At 45.8% G+C, this 23,768-nt stretch overlaps 1 long non-coding RNA gene across 2 annotated transcripts; it reads left to right on the top strand.

The window, feature by feature from the left end:
• The first annotated feature begins 792 nt into the window (after window positions 1-792).
• LOC149343927 (uncharacterized) lies at window positions 793-23,417 on the top strand. Of its 2 annotated transcripts, none has more exons than XR_016282740.1 (4): window positions 793-923; window positions 4,446-4,711; window positions 21,315-21,387; window positions 23,253-23,417. It is a non-coding gene; the product is annotated as an uncharacterized LOC149343927 (long non-coding RNA). The 2 variants fall into 2 exon arrangements; XR_016282741.1 differs by having other exon boundaries at window positions 815-928.
• Window positions 23,418-23,768: the final 351 nt, after the last annotated feature.

Here is a 23,768-nt window from a genome sequence, read left to right as displayed (position 1 = left end):
GTTGGAGCCACCTACCAGGCAGTATTGCCACCGTCAGTGTCCTCTCAGCCTTCACGCTAGCAATCGAGTCCATCAACCAAACCTTCTCGCCTATCGACATATAAACCATGTGATGCGCATCCGTGATGTAATATCGAAGCTAGGTACCTTTGGGGTACACTCTTTAACTACTTGTGTTCACCAAGAACGGTCACAAAGACATGGGCTGCTAAAAATTTTTGTACTGGTCTAAAAGGTGTAAACGTGGTGTTATACACTGAAAACATTATTCATTTTATTTCTCATTCTATAATAAGGATTATAACGAATAAATCTGCTAAATGTATAATACCACTGATAATTATATCGGGATTCTTTGGAAAAGCAAACAAAAAATAAAGAAACGGGACGCGTCAATAAACGTGTCACCCAATAAAACATCATCTCGCAACTCGAAGAGCCAGTACTAAGAAATATGGGTAACGAGACAAACGAGCTTGGTACATAGATAAAAAGCGACAAAAATTTTACTAGCATGTTTCCACTGGTTATTGCAACAGAGCTACCCCCAACATCTGTTTTGCGCCCGGACGCACTCTCTCTTAGCGTATATGTCAAATGAAATGCTTTCGTTCAGAGTAGAAACCAGGTTTTTATTTTGTGCATTTTATAGTGCATATGGCCACTGCGCTGAATTTTCCAGAGGTCATACAATGATGTTCTTTTCTATTATTGCAATACAGCGGAGACAATAAGATGTCTATAAGAGAGCCAGCTTGTTTCCACGCTTTAAGTGTAGCGTAACTGATGTGTCGGAACTATTGTTCTGTCTGGCTTTTATATTGGAGGTAAGCTGTGCAGTTCCACACAGTCGGCTATTTCGTCGTCGCGCTTCAATACACAACCCCGGCTGCTCTTGGTCCCATTGTGCAGTGAAGTATTTGGTAAGGTGCGCCGAATTCTTGTTCCTTGTTCAGGGCCCAGTGCTTTAGAGCTGGAACATCACGGAATAGAGTTTTTTAAATTCTTGAACATCGCTTGGTACTTCACCACTTTTATGTAATGGCGTTTTTTACTGCACATGGTAATCATGGCGCCTGTCCTCGCTAGGCGTGCATGTTTCAGCCCGTGGAGCGTTGGTTATAATTTTGTCGCCACCCGCATTTCATTAGGCTGCAATTTTTGCTATATGCGATATTTTTTCCCTTCGTCGTCATAGCGTCTTGCAGCATTGATGTTTGATCCAGTTAGGTGGCCTTCCACAGAAAAGTGCCGTCGGGGCAAACAAGAAGGTATGTGTTCGTCACAAGGACAAACCCGCGCCCGAACTGTGCATAGAAATCTTACAGTAACCTGGAGCCTTGCAAAGCTATAGCATTTCTCCTCCCCCTTTCCTTGCCTGTTCACTACAGCCTCCCCTTAACTTTTCACTTAGTTCTATCTGCATTCGGATCATAAACAATGACACAAGCGCACAAACACTGTAGCGTGTGTAACAAAAGCTTTACCATTAGAGCGATGAGAATCGACGGGCGGCCTCCTTTAACTACGACCAGTACAACCGTGTAACACCGGTACACTAAGATAGGTGGGAAATACAACTGTGCTCAAAACCTTAGACTCCTTCTTCAAATTAACTTCATGTACTCATGCTGTCTTCCACGATCCGGAAGTTTCGCACTTTTATTGCTAGGGTGCAGAACTACCGTCGACAATTGAGCAAACTTTGTTTCCAGGTGAGTTGTCGGCGTAGTGTCGCGGTCGTCCGCAGAATGTGTCTCGTAACGAAGTATCGTTGTACTAATAACAAAACCTCTTTTGTAATTCTATCAAGATGGTCCTTGCTGGGCCGCTTGGAAGGGATCGCTTGTTTCCTTTCTGCGGAGGTAAAAAAATGCGGTGATACGAATGATATCGCTAATGCGACGCTTTCCAAATCTCTTGGTATAAATATTTTTTTTCCAGGAAACATGAGCGTTTTTTGGAAATCCGAGGTCCATTCCACTGTACCGACCCAATTGCCCATCATATAACGAAAATTTTATTTAATAAAAAAATGTGCCTGAGACCTTTGTTAACGTTTTTCTCAGAGCACACCCTTATAAGAAATCTCGGGTGATGCTCAATAGTTTCGAAAGACGCCGCTGTTAACCATGCGGAAGAATGAATTAAAGTCAGAGAGCGCACGTTGTTAGGCCATGTTGTAACGACTGACTCGGACCAGTACACAGAAATAACAATGGTGCGATGTGTGTTTCGCAGACAGTCTCACGTCATGAATAGCGCTTTAACAGCATTCCCGAAAGAAGGTGTATAGAAGACTTTTATCTTGTCAGTGCTCAGGTGCAGAGCAGGACCCTGGAGACCTACGTAAATGTTGTAAATTTGGTTGACATTAAACAGCCAGTTATAGATAGGTAAATAACTGGTGCAAAACGAGTGGCCAGGCCTTGTCTGGCATAATATGCCTTTTGCCATGTCACTCTGGATATTCATTTAGAACGTTAGCACTTATCAGCCAGTTCCTCAGTTTCGCGCCGACTCCGTGATAGGCGTCAGCGTTCGCACCAGCACCTGCACTTCACACCTGGCCGCTGCCTCAGTTGGCAGGAGGCAAAGAGACAGGATAGGAGGGGAGAGGAAATTAGGTGCAAGGCGACGCGTGACCTTGTGGTTATGTTTATATTCGCCTCAGCCGCGGGAGGTGGTTGGCTCTAAACCCACCACAACAAACTGCATATTATGAGTACTAATCTGTGGAAGTCTTGATCACCTCCGGCGTTCTGAGTTTGCGAGAAGAAAAAACACGTTTAGGAACAAATTCCCTGCGGCCACACCACAGCCGACGCTCAATAATTGGCTGCACACACTGTTACCGTTCCGTCATTTTCTCTCTGAAATAAACCTAAAATGAATGATCGAAATTAATGAAGTTAAGAGAGGTGAAGAGAGCACAGTTTATCGAGGAAGAAACGTGTTTTAACAATATCGTGTTTGAAATGAAGAAAAAGAAAGAGGCGTGTGAGGGGAGTGTAATTCCAAGGCGAGATAATCGATGTTCCCATACAAGCCATAAGGGAAGCACTGCAGAGGCCGACAGAGACTGAGGTGAAGGGACGATGTTAAGACTTTTGTCATTATAAGTTTGGCGTAGCTCGCCGATGGCACGCCTAATTTGAAGGAATGTGGGAGAGGCCTTTGTCTGGCCGTAGATGCAATCATGAAGGGGATGATAATTATGAGGATGGGAGATTCTGGATTGAATTTCTAGTAGCGGCTGGCATATTATTGTTCACAATGCGCGACTTCTGTATTGAAACAAACAAAATACGACTAAAAAATGGCTGGTCAACATTGTGCGAACCTAGTTATACCAGCGAAAGCTGTGTTAAGCATGTTCTTGCCTGTCTGAAATCAAATGTCAAGGTTAATGGTCAAGGTCAAATTTCAAGGTCAGGTACCTAATGGACATAGTCATATGATCACGTGGTCATGCAACCATAACTTGGGCCGTCCCACCACGCAGTTAAGTTCGCTTTCACCTTGTGAGGTTCTGAAGGTCACTGTCTCGCCTATATCAAAAACGGAAGTTGTACCCCGAGGAATTCCCTCATGTAATGCCCCATACCAGGGGCCTTTGAGATATCAAATAAAAAAAATATAGCTCGCGTTCTAAATACATAACGAGGAGTGGATACTCTCAGACATTATATGCCTAGAAACGCGGCAACATTCCTGATTATTGTGAGAAATGGATCATGATTTTGAAAGGCCGAACAGCGCCAATGGGCTGGCATTAAAATGTTGCATTCATTCCGCAGAAGAAGGAATAACGTGTGTTGTCTGCACCGCACTTGCCTTCTTTCTTCAAGGGCACAACACATCAGCAGCATGCACTATTTTCAGATGTGTTTGGGGCAATGTAAAAAAAGAAAAATCATTCGCGAAAGCTAACAATAACTTTTCCGATGACGAGCGGTGCAAAAAGGTCGTGATAGAATGACACATACAATGTACGGCCATTTTACAGAGTGTGAGGACACCTAGCGTGCAGCTCGCTGATCGCAAACGCCCTGTTCTCCTTCTCCGAACCTTTGGCGTTTGCGGGGAAGATCTATGGTAATGGGCTGTTCCAGAAGTAAACATAGAACGCAATTGAAGCTAATCACGCCGAAAAGGCAATGTTTAAACGGCCATGTATAACTGAGCAACAAGCGCTGTCCTCTAACTATTTAGGCATGGTTTGTTTTGATCAGTGCTGCAGCTGTTTGCATGACGTGCCAAGACGTGGTGTTCACCACCATCAACCTCCACATACAACCTCCCGAACATTAAGAAAATCCTGAAAAAAATACTTTATTGTCATAGAACAAATCAGTCGGATTTCCAAAATACATACAGAAGGTGCAAGGCAGGAGTGACGGCATTGTGAATAGAAGCTTAAATTGTACCTTCGTATCTTCCAGGCTTTTTCTACATCATCGACAGAAGCTGCTTTGAAGACTGGCCTGGTATCTAACGCTTGCGGCCTCAGATTGTGGTCGTGGCTGCCTTGTGACTGCGTAACAATCTATCAACATCTACTCTGCGCGCGGGATTCTACGCATCGCTGACTGCCATACCACCTCAGCCGCCAACCCCTTAAAAGGAACCATTGCAGATACAGCAGGTTTCTTGGCAGCAGTGACGGCATTGTGAATAGAAGCTTACATCGTACCTTCGCATCTTCCAGGTTGGTTTGTTGTTCCTTTCTTAAGGCTTTCGCCATTTTCCAGTTGTTTACCTTTTTCTCGTCAGTGCTGCCGCAAGAGTGTTCTTTTGTTGCTCTTCTTCCTGTGATTTCCTGTGACTCCAAATGTAAATAAACAGTTTGCCAATCTGAGAGACCAAGTAGGCTTTGAAATTAAGAATACACAAGAAGCTGTTGAGCTGCATCTATGTCCCGAGATACGGTCGCTGGGAACAGATTTTGAAGAAATGAAACAAAGTGAGAATGCTGAGTGAGTGAGTGGTGAGAATGCTTTTTTGAAGGAGGAAAAAGTGTTATTCGAGTCGAACTTGATATGATCCGCAAGCGCCTTGTTGACGCCTCGCCGAGTTTGCTCGGCTCTGAGCAATGTTCTGGAAAGAGGACCATCGAAATAAAAGGACTCGAAGAGGTAGGTACCTAATCAAAATGTAGTAGAAATTGTGTGCAAACTTGGCACTCTTGGTGGCGTGGATGCTGTTCCTTTTGACATAGAAGCCTGCCATTAAGTGGCAGGTAAGAGCAAGCCTAGCAACATTGTTATTGTTGTACAGTTTGACAGGCGCCAGAAGAATGATGCACTATTTACAGTTTGACAGGCGCCAGAAGAGGGATGCACTACTTGAAAAGGCGAAAAAGCTGCGACTCAATAACTCTGACTTTGACCGAACCTCGAGCACACGGAATGTTTGTGAATGAACACCTAAGGCCCTTTCTTAAGCGACTTCTTGGAATGGCTGTTGCGAGCAAGAAAGCCAGTGGTTGGAAGTACGGCTGGACCCGAAATGGCAAGATATATGCTAAGAAATCTGAAAACTCTTAAGTTATCGTAAGCAAGCAAGAACGAGGCATTCAAAGACCAGCCAGTTAAGCTCCATTTAAAAGCGTCTATGATGTCTTGGAGCCTTCAAAATCTTCAAGCACACGCAGGAAACAAAGGAGCACGCATTGCAGTTTCGCGACATGAATACTGTGCACATCTAGAGAGAAGAAATCGTTCCAGAAATTCATGCTGGTCCCATGTTTTTCCATCCCCCGCAACAGCTTACCTGATATTTTCCAAAACATCGCTAAGATAGTAAAGGTAGCGGAAGTCCTCGCCGCGGTGGCTTAGTGGTTACGGCTCTCGGCTGTTGGCCCGAAAGACGCAGGGTCGATCCCGTCCGCGGCGGCCGAATTTCGATGGAGGCGAAATTCTAAAGACCCGTGTACTGTGCGATGTTAGTGCAAGTTAAAGAACCCCAGGTGGTCCAAATTTCCGGAGCCCTTCACTACGGCGTCCTTCATAGCCTGAGTCGCTTCGGGACGCTAAACCCCAAAAAAACAAATCAAAGGTAGCAGTAGTACAACAGCTGTTTCTCGTGCTCGAAATAATAAGATAATGGGCATTTTCGGCATGCGCTTCAGCAGTGGATAATGTGAACACAAAAACAGCGCTTGCCTGAAACGCTAGCAGTGTTAAAGATGCTCGCATGAAGTGCTCAATATGAAGAAAATTTCCTCCTTATCACCGCCCGCGTGACAATGGTGAAGTGCTGTTCCTTGGTGTCGCGCACGGAGTGTCTTTCTCCAATACCACTTGTTCTTCTGCGGGCACGATTTCATCGCTTTTATCGCTTGCCTTATGGTTTGTTTTTCTAGTGAAATGGTTGGCTTCCCGGATCATGGCAGTTAGGTTTCTCGTGACAAAGGGATGCGCTGTAGCTTTGTGCACTTAAATCTAAGATCGGGTCGAAATGAGTGTGACGAGCTCGAATGCTTCTTCAGCGCACCGAATGTTCATTTTGTCGTCATCATGTTTATCGATACCTGGTTTTTCATAACAGACGTATTTACAGAATACAGGAGTACAAGTCGTACTATCTAAATCGGCAAGCAAAGCCAGGGGGGGAGGGGGGGGGGTCTGTACACATATCTAACTACGTGAAATGCGAATTATTTCCTGAATATTCTTCTGTGACGCCGCATTACGAAATACTCACGCCTCACTCCGAATTCCGCATGTTCAGTGTTCGCTACCGCCCCCCATGTCCTGACGTTGCCAGGTTGTTTCCTTTTTAGATGTGGTCTTAGAATAGATCAATAAGCATAAATTGAAGCAATCATTGGAGGTGATTCTAATAATCATATGCTTGCTGCATCGAACACGAAAACAGAATCTGAAAATGTACTCAGTATGCATTTCTGTAATAATATCATCTAATCGGCAACAAGACACTCAGTATGTTCCGAGACGCTTCTGGATCTCTTCATTTCAAATGTCGAAGCAAGCCGCCTGAGATCTGGTGTAATTAACTTTCCGCTTAGTGACAATCTGCCCATCTTCTTGTTTGTTGTTCACACCGTCGCGTTTAAAAAACGTGTGCGACAGCACTCGTTTTGGAATGCGAACTCGCGCACGCTATCGGTATTTCGTGAACGCATAACTGATGCTAGCTGCAATGATTAGTTAACGACGTCTGGCCCTAATATTGCATATGAGTTGTTCCTTGCTATGTTCATCAATACATATTGTCACGACCAGAGGGGCCGGGGAGATAGGCGTCGGGAAGAACCCAAGACTGGGAGCCTTCTTTTAATTACAGCGCCAGGTTCCAGGACACAGAACAGAACAAGCGCGCCTCGAGAGTCCACCGCCGCTTCGTCGTCGTCTTCGACTCAGCGCAGAGGCCGCGCGGCGCGTTAGGCGCGTTGCATTATTCCCCCCCGCGAAAGTAAACATCGTCTCGATGTGGAATGGGATATGTACAGGGAGAGGAGGAGGAGCAAAACAAAGAAGAAAAATAGGGGTGAGGTGAACTATACAATGCGCGCTAGATGACATGCGGGGAGAGTCAAGTACACACGTGGGGTAAGGGAAGAAAGGTACGAAACGAAGCGTGAATACAGCGCTCAGTCACGCGCAAAGTACGGCTTTAAGCGCACTACATGCACGATTTCCGGCCGGTGACGCTGAGGGCCGGCGATCACAGTTCCATGGGGGACAACTTCATAGTTGACGCTGTTCAGGCGGCGCAGGACTCTGTACGGGCCAAAATACCTATTTAAAAGCTTTTCGCACAATCCCTTGCGGCGCACGGGTGTCCACACCCACACGTGGTCGCCCGGCTCGTAGTGCACGTTCCTGTGCCGAAGGTTATAGTGTCGGGCATCGGCGGATTGCTGGTCCTTGATGTGCAAGCGGGCCAGCTGACGGGGCTGCTTCAGGGGGGAGCTCTGTGTCGCCGTACGGCAACATGGCGTCTAGCATCATACGCACCTCTCTGCCATACACGAGACGGAACGGGGTGAACTGGGTGGTTTCCTGTGTCGCAGTATTATATGCGAAGGTGACGTAAGGCAGGACCTCATCCCAGGTTTTGTGTTCAACGTCGACGTACATCGAGATCATGTCCGTCAATGTTTTGTTGAGCCGTTCCGTTGGACCATTGGTTTGGGGATGATGCGCTGTTGTTGGTCGATGAGCAGTATGGCTAAGCGCTAAGATGTCACTTAGGAGTCGTGCTGTAAACGCCTTGCCTCGGTCAGTAATGATGGCCGATGGGGCGCCGTGTCTAAGCACGATGTCGTGCATAAAGAAGTGGGCAACTTCGGCGGCAGTACCTCGCGCCAGGGCCTTCGTTTCAGCGTAGCGGATCAAGTAGTCTGTGGCGACTACGATCCACTTGTGGCCGGTCGACGAGAGAGGAAATGACCCCAGAAGGTCCATGCCGACTTTGTCGAATGGTACTTGTGGCGGCTCGATGCACTGAAGCAGTCCAGGAGGCTTGAGCGCGGGTTTTTCCCGCCGCTGGCATTGCCGGCATGCCCGGCCATCGCTACCGGCGGTGCCCCTATCGTGAAATGGGACTACGCGGTTTTTCTATCGACAGCCCCCGTCCACGGCCTGGAGAGCGCCCTCAAGACATCGCCGAGTACGTCACCCGCCAGCGTAGTTCACCGCCTCCTCCGCGCTGCGAGTCGCGATCGCCTTCTCCACGCCGGTCTTCCCCCTCTGGGCTCCGTTTCTCCTCAGGACAACGCGGTTCCTCGAGCCCTCGTCGGGAAAACTAGCTCCTGCCTCGAGAGCCCACCGCCGCTTCTTCGTCGTCTTCGACTCAGCGCCGAGGCCGCGCGGCGCGTTAGGAGCGTGGCAATATATTTCTTGATTCCCTGAAAGAAACTTTGCCTCCCCACATAAGGTGAGGAACCCGTGGGTAGACCGTGAACTGTTAGACCTCATACAAAATCGAGATACGCTGTTCAAGCGCTTTCTACATCGAGAAGTCACAACCCATTGAGCGAATTCAAGAATTAGAGAAATTGCGTCACCAAAGAGCTCCGAGTGGCCAAAAACAATTACTATGTCAATTTATTGAGTTCAACTGAAGGTCGGTCGGAATCTGTCTGCAAAAAATTGAAATTTGTCTGTGACTTTGCCTCTGAACCAATTACAAGCCTCCTAAGAGATGGTATTGAACTAAAAACAAAATGTTTAGCTAATATCTTTAATAATTACTTTCTCTCCATCAGCTCCATACCGACTATCAACAATGGTCTAAGCTCTGATACAGACGCCGTAAATCACACTGTTCTCTTGAATCCAATCTCCCATAATGAAGTGCTAGCTCCATTTATGTCCTTAAAGATATCACATCTTCCGATGCATCTGAAATTCTGATCAACCCGTTAAATATGATCTAGATTTCACAGCCCCTTGCTTAGCTTATGTTTTCAACATCTGTATCTCAGAGGGAAGTTTTCCTCGGAGCATGAAATCCGCAAAAGTGACAGTAGTACATAAGAAAGGTGACAGAAGCGACTTCCCAAATCATCATCCCATTTCAATTTCCCTACTCTTTTAAAAGGGTACTGTGAAAGTGATTAATGAGCGCCTCACATCCTTCACTGTCCATTACAATGTCATGAGCCCGTTGCGTTATGGCTTTCAAAAAAGCAGATCAACAAAATTGGCCCTTCTCACTAAAAGAATTCATATTAGATGACTTTGAGAACAGACTTAGAGTATTAGGCACTTTTCGTGGTTTCAGCAAAGCTTTCCACCTCGTTAACCATCCAATATTGGTCCAGAAACTTAGCTACTATGCGATTCGTGATAAAGTTTTATCACTGTTGACGTCGCACCTACAGCAACGTACATATAAATGGACACTTCCCCAGATGTTAAAATAGTGACTACAGGCGTTCCCTGTCGTGGTATTCTTGGTCCGTTTCTTTTTATGTTATATATTAACGACACTGTGTGCATTGGTGCCCATGACATCTACATATCATATGCAGATGATACAGCTATGTTCTTTTCTGGAAGCAAAGGCTAAGAATTAAGTAGTCGTGGGAATGGCACCCTTTCACAAATTACCAACTGGGAATGTAACAACTATTTAGAGTTCAATATCAATCAGCTTAAAGCAGTTATATTTCATACAGGAAACACGAATATTGAACTGCCTCCCCTCCTGCTCAACATAAATATACTGGTAGCTGTGCCCTGCAAGGGGTTTACTTCCCTGAAGACATATCATGGGATGGACGCATTGAAAATTTCTTCGGTAAATTATCTAGCCCCACCGCTCTTGCACGTCGCTGCTGCCCGACTTTCCCAACATCCTTTAATACCCTCCTTTTTAAATCGCTTTTCATATCTTTGATGAACTATGGCACCCTAGTGTGGGCTACTAAATCTACCGAAAACATTCACATGTTGGTCGTCTTGTAAAAACGTGTCATAAGAATTATAAGTGTCATACCAATATCCTACAGCTGAGATATTCAAAAAAATTAAAGGTTCCTCGCATGGACTTCCTGTGTGACTTTGCGTTATGCAAATGTTACTGGTCGTTAATGATAAACAACCTCCGAACTTAGCCGAAGTAAACAGAAACATAGTTTCATACCCCACAGGTCCTCCTGAATTCTGGAAAGTTGCCAAAAGTCGTACCAGTTATGGAAAAGAGATGCTAACGTTACCTTTTGGCAAATACTCTAAATCAGCAACTACAAAATCAAATAGATGCTACGAGATTGTTCATGAAAAAGTTGCGCAAAATCTTTACTTAGAAAAAGCATGTGGTTTCCACTTCTACTTATTTTATTAACTAGTCACGCTGTTCGGTATCTCTTTTTTGCAAATACGGCAGTAAGTGTTTTGTGTTTTGCCTTTTTTTCGCATGTATACATTGAGTCTATGAGTGGCTTATATATGCTGTGTAATCTTCCATTGCCCACTCCGATTGTATTGTAATAAATCTATGTGTTCATGATGTGTAACGTAACATTTGCCACCCGTCTGCAAAACATTCGATGCACTGGCCTAGTCAAGTTTTTCTGGTTTTTCGCCTGTGCACCTAACATCAACTCATTTAACATCACTACCTCATTAACATCATCACATCACTTAAGAGACAATAAACCATGGGTTGTGGGTTGCAAACGATGAGGAAAAAGCCTATGCCAAGTTTGCAAACACATGAAAATTACAACGCTGGATAAATGCACACATTAAAATCTCAAAAATTTTATCCGGGAAAATTTAAACTGTGATTGCCGCAGTATTGTTTGCACGCTGGAATACGGGAACTGCCGAATGCAATACATAGCCCAAACAGGCAATTCTTTCCGATTCAGACTTCCAACAACTCCAACCTCCCTCTTTCGAAACGCCTCCGTGAGAAAGCCATGAGATGGACAAATTAAAGCGACAATTACACAGAGTGGTTTCAAGAACACTCGTGAGTGCAAACAACGAGAATCATATTTCATTTTCAAATTTAACGCTGTGCAAACAGGCGTAAACGAAAGCCACGGCATTCTCACCCCTCTTGTGAGGTCAGTGACCCACGAAACTTTCAACTCTGATAAACAAATCACGACTCACTGCGTCGTCTGAGGTCATACCCATTTTCACATGCACATTTGGGTAGTCATTTCACCCACCGTCTGGCTCATCATCTTGTTTCGCGAAGACCACATAGCCCTTTTTTGCCATTTCTCTTTTCTGGCTACGCTGACAACGTTCGTTCGGGTACTCCTCATCTGCCTTTTTTTCGTAATCCCGCCTGAGCGGCTAAACAAGTGACGGCTGCAATATTGCTCAATGCGAAAAAAACAATACCTCAAGCTTTTTCATACCGCTTCCTTGTTGGATGGGTCAAAGCTCTTTATCCCTGCTCTCGCAGCCAGGAGAAGCGAAAAGGCCCAACGTTCTTCCACGAAGGTAGCTGCGCTTCCAAGCACGCTGCCGCCCATCTCAGCTGAGTTCAACACGCCTGTCACTAAGCAAGCCTGCAGCATGTAAAGCAAGTGTCGCATCTGGATACTTTATTTCCCTACTGATTACAACTTCTGTGCACTCTCCATTTTTTCGTGCAGCTCCCACTTCCCTTTTGTGCTTTTTCCTATCCATGTTTATTTCTTTACTTTTACTTTTAATCTTTTTATTTCTATCTACTTGTTTCTGTACCCTCTATGCGTTTCTCGCTCACCTGTTCTGTATTCAACCCCTATAAACGGAGAAATCCCAGCGATGTCAAACCACTCTAGAAAATGATTGGTACTTCCATCGAAACGTCGGAGCACATAAAATTGTTTCCTTTAACGAAACCTATATTTCTGTGTGTGTGTGTGTGTGTGTGTGTGTGTGTGCGTGTGCGTGCGTGCGTGCGCGTGCGTGTGCGTGTGTGCGTGTGTGCGTGCGTGCGTTCGTGTGTGTGTGTCAATGACATTACAATGACATTAAACAGTCAATGTGAGTCTCTCTAGTTCGCACCAACTACGCCCTCTTGGCGTACGATGCGCTATGCGGTAATTCAGCTCGATAATATGGAACATGATGACATAGGGCCCATCGTAGTGGAACAGCAGCTTCTGGGACAACCGCCGCTTTCTGACAGGCTCCCGCAACTAGCCCGAATCATCACGGCTCTAAGTACCATGACGGCGGTGGGTGTCGCTGCGTGGTTTAGATCGATCTTGGGAGGCGAGAACACGAAGGCGGGGGGCAAGGCGCAGGGCTTCTGTGGCGATACAGGGTGTCTCGGTTACGGGGGTGTCTTCATGGGGCCAAGAACAAAATGCTAGAATCATGTCTAGGGTACACCACGGGGGGAGAGCATAAAGTAAGAAGAAGCAGCTGAAGCCAGTACTGTCATGGCGTGTGGTTTTCAACGCGTAAGTGTTAAACGGCAGGACTCTATCCCTCTTCCTGTGCTTCGAATCAGCGAACACTGACGGCATGTCAGTGATCGTTCGATTCGTGCGCTCAGTTAGCACATTCTTTTGGTGATAGTAAGGCGCTGAATGGCAAAAAATGTGAAGCGCAGGAACGCCGAAGCTGCGGTGAACTGCCCACCACGATCACTGCTGATAACTCGAGGGGATGAATGGCGGAGAACAATGGATGACGGCGTAAAAGAGGGCACATGATGCGCTGTTGCTTAGGGTAGTTCTGCCGTTTCACAATGCCGAGTAAGGTAATCAACGTAAACGGCTATCCAGTGGTTCTCATTATAGGAATTCGGAAATGGGAGCAGATCTATGCCGGCTTGCTCAGACGGTGCTTCAGGTGGTGTCACATGTTGAAGCTGGCCGGACGCAATGCTAGTAGGTTGCTCGTATCGTGGACAGCGAGTGTAGCTGGCGACTTACCGCGTAGTGGTCACTGGCATTTTTAGCCAATAGAAGCGTACCTGCGTACAGTGGAGCAATCGATCCGTCCCCAGATATCGAGATGTGGAGTCGCGTTCCATGGCCCGAAAGACGGAGGTGTAGAGGCTCTTCAGAACAACCAGGAGGAAGCTGTGGTCACTAGACGATCCGTTTTTCTTCCATAACAAATACCCCCACATATAAGTGGGTTGAACCCCAGGGGTCATCACCCGCCGCAGGGAGAGACCATAGGGTTGAAGTTTCCTGCCGTTTTTTTATGTGCCGAAGTGAGGAAAAAAAGGTGGCACTAACGCCATGCAGTTGTCTAATTATCGATGTCAGACTACGTCTTAGGAAGGGGTAGCCGACAAAGATAGTGTGCGTGAAAGTGCAGTCGACCACTCTTGTAGGCGACGGTGTAGTCACACACTTGTAGCCGGACCGCCCACCATGCAAGGCATCCGCGTGGGTCATGAAGGCTAGCAGGCCAGCAGAGGGCATGATGGCCGGTGAAGACGGTGAATGGGCGTCCCTAGATATATCAACGTAAACGCTTCGTGGAGAGGACGAGAGGAAGGCATTCCTGCTCGGTGTCCGTATAACTGCTCTCCACCTTACTGACGGAGCGAGTCGCACACCCAACAACGTGCTCCTTGTTCTCACTGTACTGGATTAGAAGAGCTCTGCTTCGGACATTTCTTGCGTCGATACGAATCTCTGTGGGGACGGATGGATCAAAGTGGTGAAAGACAAGTTGCGACGTAAGAAGAAAGTTAAGGTGCCTTAAAGCGGAGTCGCACCCAAGGGTCCACGCTCTGTCTGCAAAGTGATGAATTAAGGGGAAAAAGTACGAGCTTAAACCCAAGAAACTCCTCACATCATTGAGAAACTCGGGTGATTTGAACGATTCAACAGCTACGATCTTGGGGGGGTGAGGTCTTAAACCTTCTTTTGCCAGGAGGTGTCCAGGCACTAATGCTTGACGCTTACCAAAGTGGCACATTTAAGAGAGTAAGCTCTTACTCATCACATTTAGAGATTTCGTAGGTTCTGCTACCACCATGAGGTCACAGCGCCATCTGTGGCAGTAACTAGAAAACAGCACATCTCGCATTTTTCATTGGTGTACCTCCCTCTAATCTCATTCATATCAATTCTAGTAAACCAAACAGCTAACGCGCGTTACTTCACCGTCTTCCAGGCGGTGGCGCCCTTTTCTTTAGAGTTAAGAACAACGCCAGCTTTGCGGATAAAGTACAGGACGAGAGCTAAACGGTCATTATGCTCACTAAACGTTTTTCTGAAAATGACAACATTGTGTAGGCTCCACGTGCATATTTCCTATTTCAAACAGCAGAGTATAGTCTCTATTAATCCCTCGAAAGTGACGGGCGCATAGTAAAGGCCGAACACCTTCACAATAAATTTATAAAGGGCGTCAGGGGCAAAAAACAAACCTTGCTCTTAGTCAGCGGGGTGTAGAGGGATGGTGCAAAACCCCGATAAGAGGTGGACAGAAGAGAAGTAAGAGGCCGAAAAAAAGCAGACCATGGCATCGTCGATTTGAGGAAGGCGCTAACTGTCTTTCTTTAGTGACGGCATTCACAAGATGGTAATCAATGCAAAAACACCGAGATCCGTCTTCTTCCGCACAAGGATTACTGGAGCAGCCGAGGAACTCGGCGACTATTGAATGATACTTTGGTTAACATCTTCACTTCTGCATTCATCGCCTTGCGTGCAGATTGTGACACTCGGTTGTACTTTTGTCGGATTGGATGTGACGCACCAGTGTCAATCCCGTGAAGGGTCCGAAACGCGGGAATGGAAGTTGGGCCTCTTGGCGGTAAATCGTTAAACACGTAGCAATGTGGCGGGAGTCGGCCAGCCGACGACGGCGCAGAAGCATTGAGAGCCAGTTGTCAGTCATGTGAATTAACTGCGATTCATAAGGAAGCTGCCACTGTCGCGCCCAAGGCGTCGGTAAACAAGGCAACGGATATTGGCAGGTTAGGGCTGCATGATACAAGCTTCAAGCCTTCAGGCGGAAGTGCACATTATGTTGAACAGTTCACTGTCCACTGTTCCGCGCGACTTTTGCTGACGGCAGCCATGGCATGAGGAAGCAAGACAATCTTTTTCATGAAAGTCTAATGGTTCGGCTCCACAGTAGCATCAAAAATTTCAAGAGTAGTATCACGGCAGGAAGCCGGTACGCATACAGCCGAAAATGAGGGCACCAGGGTATGACTAGAAACACAGAACCTATTCTCACTACTGCTCGAGTCTTGCATAAGGCTGGGGTGAGACACTTGCCGGCTCTAGGGCCGAACAATGAAGCCGTACGGCGATCGGGTGGAAACCTCGTTTCTGGGCCGAACACTTCATCCCCCAAATTAACCTTAACACAGCACACTGCAATCGCACGACACGGTTCGCTGCTTAGACCTCAAATGTTGATATTTTTTCCCACTGAACAAACCTTTATGCCCTAGGAGTCATTGGAAACCAGTACTCAGTACGGAAACAGTAACTCCGATATAGCTACAGCTATCACATGTACACCATAAAGTAGCATGTGCAGTTTGTTCCTTACCACAAATATAGGCGGGGGATCTCTTTCGACGGCAGACCTACAGCAACCTCACCCCCATCGGGCACACTGACTAGATGCGGGCGGGGGCCAGGATGAGCAGTTCTGGGGTGATGTAAATCGGCGCGTGTGGAAAGCTGGAAGCGATGTCACGCTTCCATCCGATGCCGATGAACGATTCCACAGATGCGTACCCCATGTGTCCCTGGTAACAGGCGTAACATTCTTTGCGAGTTTCGTCACAACTCTCACGCGAAAGGAGTGCAAAAGCTACCGGAAAATGATTAGACCATTGTCTTCTATCTGATGAAATTCTCTTCTGCACGAGTGCGAAACTGATTAACGACTGATTGCTGATCAACGCTGTTCTGAAGTTTTTCGTGTGAGACAGGCCTAAACACCCCGTTGTGAGACATCGTGAACGCTGTGCATGGATTACACAATTTTACTGTGGACCGTGCACGTTAAGCTGCCCTGTTTCGTATTTCGTGATATCTGTAGGCTTTCGCTATCGATAGCGTCCTTCAAAATTTTCCACTCTGGGTTTAATTGACTAAACGACTGCCACGCATGCGTGTTTAAGATGTTTGAACAATGGACCCTTGTCTATGTTCTCAGGGAGGAATCGATACGACGGCCTTGCCTTCGGAATACCACATCTGCGCTATTTCCGCACAGAAGCGCATTGCTTAGGGTATGCGTCCCGTGACATTTCCTAGTAGTAGTTGCCGTCTTTTAACATTTATCTTTGCCGCAAATCTTGCAGGGCCCATGAAGCGAAATACAACTCGGGCATATATTTCTCAAGGATTCGCAATAAGCGTACTATTTTTTATAACATTCGATATTATTTATTACAGGCAACACAACACTGAACGAAGGAAAGTCTACAAAGACTCAAAATGTTGACTTTTAAAACGTTCTGCGTTTTCTTGTTACTTAGCTTTCTAGTTTTACTAGAGCGGTGAGTACTCTTTCGGTATATTTCATGCAATTACAGGAGGGGTTCGATTGAGGAAAGTTTTCACCCGCTCATCCTTTCCTAACCATATTCACTTGCTTAACCTTCCGGGTTATTTCGAATAATCTAGAGGTCTTCCAAACTTTGTTTCCGTCAAAAGCTGCCAGTAATTACAGCTTTTATTGAACACAATCTAACAAGTGAATTACAGCTATGTGAATTACACTGAACAACTATAGTGCGTTTCCTGTGAGTATTGTCGTCCAGGGCTCATCCTTGCCACAGTGCCTGCTCAGGAGCCAATATGGTGGCCCCGTTATCAAGCTGTTTGTTTTATTTATGAATTATAGGCGACAAGCTAGACGCCCGCGTGTAGCTTTTAAAGGAGTCAAGTGTATCAACTGCACTCTCACTCAAAGTATATTCTGTTAGGCTGTCATACAACGTCGCCACGTAGTGAGGATCCAACATCTGAAACTTCTTAGCGTGTACTCGTTCATAAGGCGTCCTAGTGGTACTCGGGGTTCAAAAGGATGCTCTTCGTGCGAAATATCCAGAGATCCTATACACTGACGCATGAGGTCTACATTTACCAAATGTATGACACACTTTTCGCTGACTCTGGGACTCGCCTTTAAGAGACAGTAGAATGAACCTATAGTGCAGAAAAAAATGACTGTTCAGAAAATTCTCACGTTGGCTCCTCCACAATGGTAGTCTTGTCGGTTGTGAGTGGGCCAGCATGATGCCCCCTCCCCGCCCCCCCCTTCCCGTCATAAAAAGCAGTTAGGGGACCCATAGTGATAGGGAGCCACAGGGCTAGTTTTGGGCTTGTCACAAGGCTTCAGCAGATTAGCTGTGAACCCTTCTGGGAAGCTCTGCGATAGGCAGAATAATAAGCTTTCACGCAGATTCTGGATGACCGTATAATTAACTGTAGCTTTGTCCAGTTACACTAGAAACTTATTTTGTTGATCTGGCCCGAAGAGCAACACACGATTAGGAATTTTTATGTGAATTAAAAAAAGGAGCAAAAACTCGAAGGAACACTTAAGCTCCGCAGTGGCCTAGTGTCCTCTTTATTATGACTTCGCAGATACGGTAATTCTATAGCTTGCCTTCATAGATCGCTCGGAGTCCTTATACCCCTCCTTGCGCAGTGGTGACACGATTAAGCGATGTTTACAATGCCCAGGCAGGTGGCCTCTGAGTCCCAGGTTGTCCCCGAGAAACCTCTCGCGACCTGTTATTATCTACCGTCTGCCACGGTGGGCATGTTACGACAACGTCAGAAAGTTACGTGACCCAGATGCCAAGTGCGCCACTTGTGTTTTAGCTCACAAAGCCAACCACGCAGGTGCCGCATTTTTTGCAGAAGGCGCACCTTAAGGCTGTCGCGCTGAAAGTAGGGCACAGTGTCAATACTCAACGACTTCTCAATGAAAGGAAAAAAATAATGTACCAGAAGCAGGAATGTTTAAACTTTCTTATTTGGCTTTTATGGAGCCTTCTTAAAGAAACTTCAAAATTATCCTTTATTTTGCACCTGCATGATGTAAGGCACATAAATACGCAAAGGAATGAAACATTCAGATACGCAGTGAGGAAAAATGTATAAATCCGACATTTTATATACGAAACTTCTCTATTATTATAAGCACTTATCTACGGGTTGTAGGCGGCAGCACCGGTGCAGCGGCTTGATGTAGTGCTTGCTTGATAGGGCTGGAAATGTTTTATTCCTGAAAACTTCTCAGTCCCTGTTTCTGAAACTTCGTCGCCGAAGCCGGTGTTGAAAGTGGAGCGGCTGTTCACTAAATGAGCAAATAGCTAATCAAAAATGCACGCAAAACAGCATAGGGACCCAGCAATTGTTTCTTCGTCATTGTCACTCATACATCCAGGACAGCAAGTCATGCTGCCTGAATTACAATAAATATTCAGATGAAACGTAAAAAAAGAGGAATGACATCTTCGTGTTCTTTGTCTCATTCGTGATAGGACATTCAAAATAAATAATTGCGAATGCTCACGGGTATAACATTAGCACCCAGCTTTAGAATATGAAAAGCTTGAAGAATATAATTTGTGTAGATAACTGTGTTCTTTCGACAGAATGTGAACAAGATAGGGAGAAGCCTAGGGGTACTTGCGAACGCTTCCAGGACAAGTCTTCTTGTCGAAACAATGACAAACACTCTGAAGCTTCACCAGTCTTGTTCACTTGATGTCAAGAATTCATCTACCTACCCCCTCTCTACCATGGACTCTCTTAATTAAAGAAATGGCCAGGAAAACTACAGCAAGCTGGACGCTTACTTGGGTTAAAACTCAAAAAATAAAGAAAAATACACGGAGAAAGATCCATACTAATCACTAAAGTCCACAGTAGAGAGAAACAAAGCGCGGTATATTTAAAGAAAACACTACGGCAGATATGAAAGCAAAAGTTAGTTTTGGGTTAGTTGTTTTTATACGACTGAAAGCTGCGCTAAAAGCATGGTCAAATATCTAATTAGAGAGGACGGCTGCTGGCTATCATTATATCTAGGAAACCAAAGAGGAGAATATGGCTACCGTGCGAGACATACGAGAAGACGAAGAGTCACATCGCAAACAAAGCTTTATCCAGGAACCAGCGCCTGAGAACAAAAGTTCGAAAGCTATTTAGGTTCGGCAATAATGACTTGTATGGCAGCAACTTACACATTTCGAGGCCCCCAAAATACCAATTTTACGGTTGCCGGAACAATACCGTGTCCCTTGGAGTGTCAGGTTAGGGTTTAAAATGGCTTTCAACAGGCATGTGCTGAATCTGCCATCGTCCCAAATTTGTTTGAAAACTTGTTTGAAACCGTACGAACCACTCATATTCCTACTCGAAGAGCATTGCAGTTCTGAGTTATTTGTAGGCCAGCCTAGATTTCAGCTAGATATTAGTCAAGCTGCCACAAATGTAAACTAAGAATACGGTAAACTTTACATTCGGATCCTCTCGACACAACCTTCCGGAGAGTTCTGGTTGTAGTGCCCAGTCATCATTCTCCTTATTCGATATTTTGACGGCGCACCACATGGTGAGGAATCATGGGTGCTGAAGTTCATTGTTCACGGCAGCGCTAGACCCTCGTTCTTCACAAACCTTTGTGAACAAGGAAGCCGCAGCGCTCCCAAACTTCAATTGTTTTTCACCATGGTCAGTCAACAGTGAACTTCCTCATTATGGTGTGTATCCAAACACTTCCCGGAAACAACGGGACACTCCTCCACACACGTACCTTGCCTTGGCTGTGACTCTTATTGTTACGGTGATTTTTACAAGCGTTTGGAACTTGTCGATAATTGGCGCAAGCATCCGGTGCTCTCTTTTACCTAGAAACAACGCACACGCCCTCACCGCTCAGTTTCTGATGTCCTATCTGAGCTGTTGACCGGAAGAACTTATTTCGTATTGCCGAAATCTCGCCCGTACCAATTTCTCTGGTATTCCACAACAGCAATCTGTGTCACGAAGAGACAAAAAATTGACAGGGGCTTTATGTAGTTAAACCGAGTAGACCTGCGAAAGAAGGTCTTCATTCTTCAATTTTAGGGTGCGCTTAAACTCCGCCTTAGTGGTGTGGCACGATATCTTTAGTGGGTTAATGCCCATGTATGCTAAATTGGTAATTACTACTTAAGATTCATAGATGGCGGCGAGTCCTAATATACCAGCACCAGCGCAGTGGCGCAGCGGTTAAGCGATGCGCCACTGCACTGGCAGTTGGCAGTTTCTATCCCAGCCACCCGCGGGATTTTGGGACCCATGCTGCTCTTCCCGAGCAACCTCTCCCGCAGATGGCACGACGCACGTCCGAACTTACTCGAGGTTACCCGAGTTGCTACCCGAGCTTACCCCGAGTAACTCGTGTACGCTCTGGGTGTAACTCGGGTTGCTAGGCAGCGGCACAAGATCGTTCGTGCCATTTTCGCCGATACGCTTGTGCTGTTACGTTCTGGTTAAGCGTTTGGTTTGGCTCGTGCCGGATCCCTGGCCGGCAAGACGCCGTTATGAGCTCTGAAACCCCAGCGCCTCTGTGAGGGTGGTGCCCACTGGGTTTGTAAGCGATAGGCGGCAGCGGCGCGGCGCCATCTGTTGGAGCACAGCTGAAGCGGTTGCTAGCCAACAGCAACTGAAGGTCGTTTGGTAGGCGCACTGCACGCCGCCCAGGACCCAACTTGCCGTCAGCACTCATGATATTAGAAAGTTTCCGGTGATATAATTACGCGGGATGTAGCGATAGAAGTAGTGTGCGCACTTTTGACCACGGGGTGCACTTTGCTTCGACCGGGAGCCACATATTATCTAATAAAGTTTAAAGATTTATATCTTCATCTTTTTCCTTTTGTAGCGCAAGAGGCAGCGCACCGCAACAATGTCCCCAGAATCCAGGGAAACATGTAAACTACAGCTGCGTTGGACAAGTATGCTGTTCTATCCTTTATTCAGAATTTTGGAGTACAACAGGTATCTTGTCAATGCCAGTGTAAATAAGATTCGATTCAGTTTATTCTGTATACTTTTAAAGCTTCCCGTATTTAAAATTACCATACTTATGTAATGTTCCCTGCTGATAAAACGTTTTCTGCATATTTCTTACGAATTCTGACGCTACAGTCACCCAATTTCACGATCCACCGATTTAACAGCCTTCAGGTAAGCTGAACATCGATGCAGCGAAGATTTGACACGCTCTGAAATCGTAATAGGCAGCAAATATACCGCTCGACACGTAGTGACTGCAACGTAACTGTACAAGAGCCCTGTACCCGTTCAGATACAAAACATTAGTCCCAATAGTTGGAACACCTGCTGCAAATTAAGTGCCATAAGCTTAGAAACAAACATTAGAATGTAAAGGACAAAAATCGATGCGGTAGTAGACAGTACAGAAAATTGTTTCTTGAAATCAACATCAAGCATGCATATGCATATGATATATGAAAACTGCCGAAAAAGTTCCCTTTGGTTTGATGGGTTGTTATGTCAAGCAGACGTGTTAAGATTGTTAGGATAGTTAGCGGGTGGCACTCGGAATACATTCTTACTCCTTTGCTCTGAAGTGGTCCAATGGTGTCTGCAAAGTATTCTTGATTCAGAATATAGACGATGGAACGCACCGAGTTGAGGCCTAACAACAGAAGCGTAGGCGAGTTTTGCTTCTTATTAGCTCGATAAAGAACTTTTTTGAGTAGGAGTAGTGATTTTGCAGCTTTATGTATGTTATGATCAGATGGACTTTCTATGTCAGGTCACAAGCTTCATGTTCTTCTCGGCATTTACGCATCGGTGAGTGCAGATGATAGGTGATGCATACACGGTGTTAAAGACGTGCTAATACTATGCTATCGTGGTTTAACCGAGACAGGACAACTAGATATAACTGGAAATAGAGGGCCAATCTATAATATTAATGAGGGACTGTCTGTTGCACGCACATGTGGACGCTGAAAATATATGAACAGCCAGTTCATGCTAAATGGGGCTTTAAATTCGAGATGTTTGATGATTATGTTACCGCTGCTTTCCGGGCTGTTTCCAACTCTACCCGAGCCGAACTCGCACGCCGTACTATTCAGCTTAGTTGCTACAAATATTAAAATGTAGCTCGCCTGAATAAACAAGCGTGCGTTCAAGGACGTTCTCTCGCTTTATGCCAGCACCAGATCTCTTTCCACTATGATTCACTTGAAGGCGAGGGCCGCTTTCTACCGGGTAAGTCGTCACGTCGCGCATTGACTACTGTGGGTGAAGGAGGGGCAAAACTCTAGCGGGGCTGTCTAGTATCACTGCCTACTAGGCTTTTTTATATTTTTGTTTGTCTTTGTATATAAATATATCCCATTTTTGACAATACATGACCACAGGGGAATGATGTGGCAATAGAGATTGCACTTTTAGAGGTAGTTCTGGCAAGAAACTCCACATACCGTGCACCACTTTTTGGCATATTGGTATGTATATTATACACACGAGGCAAAGCCCACTAATATTACAAACTATATTCTTTACCTCCGTATGGAAAATTCCTGAACGTTTAAGGTACACTGATTCACCGACAGGCCTAATTGTAAATTTTGTGCTATTAGGATCTTGCAAGCTACCTCCGACACGAATGAACTGCGTGCGAATTTTTAATTTCCTCGTAAATGTGACAATTAGAGCACCAATCTAAAGCAACTGTAATTTTTTCGTGCATGTAAGGCATATCTGTCTTACAGACATTCAGAATTAAACAAATACCGCGCGAACACAAAGCTCACAATGAGACCGGTTTATTTCTATGCAGGTGTGCCCCCACGATCGCCTCTGCGAGTCACCGTGTCACTGCAGGGGATATAATTTTTACTCTTGCTATGGCCACTGTGCCTTACCCGTGGGACCACAAGGGTAATAGGTCCTTTCAGCCCCGTGTGCTCACCCTCACCGACATGGAACCACTTTTTCTCTTTAAGCAATAAAGACGTTCTATGCATTTAATACTTGCTTTAATGCGCAGCTCTCTGCACTATCATCACCATCACCTTGACTACGCGCACTGCAGAACAACAGCCGCTGCCGTATTTCTCCAATTAGCCATGTCGTGTGCCAGGAGTGGCTACCTTACCCCCGCAATCTTCTTAATCTCATCTGCCCGGTACGCGGTACATGGCTGGCAGAGCCTCACGTGGCATGAAATTCGATCAGCTGGATTGCTGAAAAGTCAAATGATGCATAGCAAAAGGTGTGAGAAACAGTAGAGGACGGAGATGCGCCGCCTTGTTCAAAAATCAGGATCGGACGTTTTCCTACTTTGCTACATTTG

This window comes from Amblyomma mixtum, chromosome 5, assembly GCF_055824585.1.
Source record: "Amblyomma mixtum isolate Tamu chromosome 5, ASM5582458v1, whole genome shotgun sequence".
Taxonomy (NCBI): domain Eukaryota; kingdom Metazoa; phylum Arthropoda; class Arachnida; order Ixodida; family Ixodidae; genus Amblyomma; species Amblyomma mixtum.
Note: the sequence above shows the minus strand (reverse complement) of the source record. Positions and strands in the feature narration are given on the sequence as shown.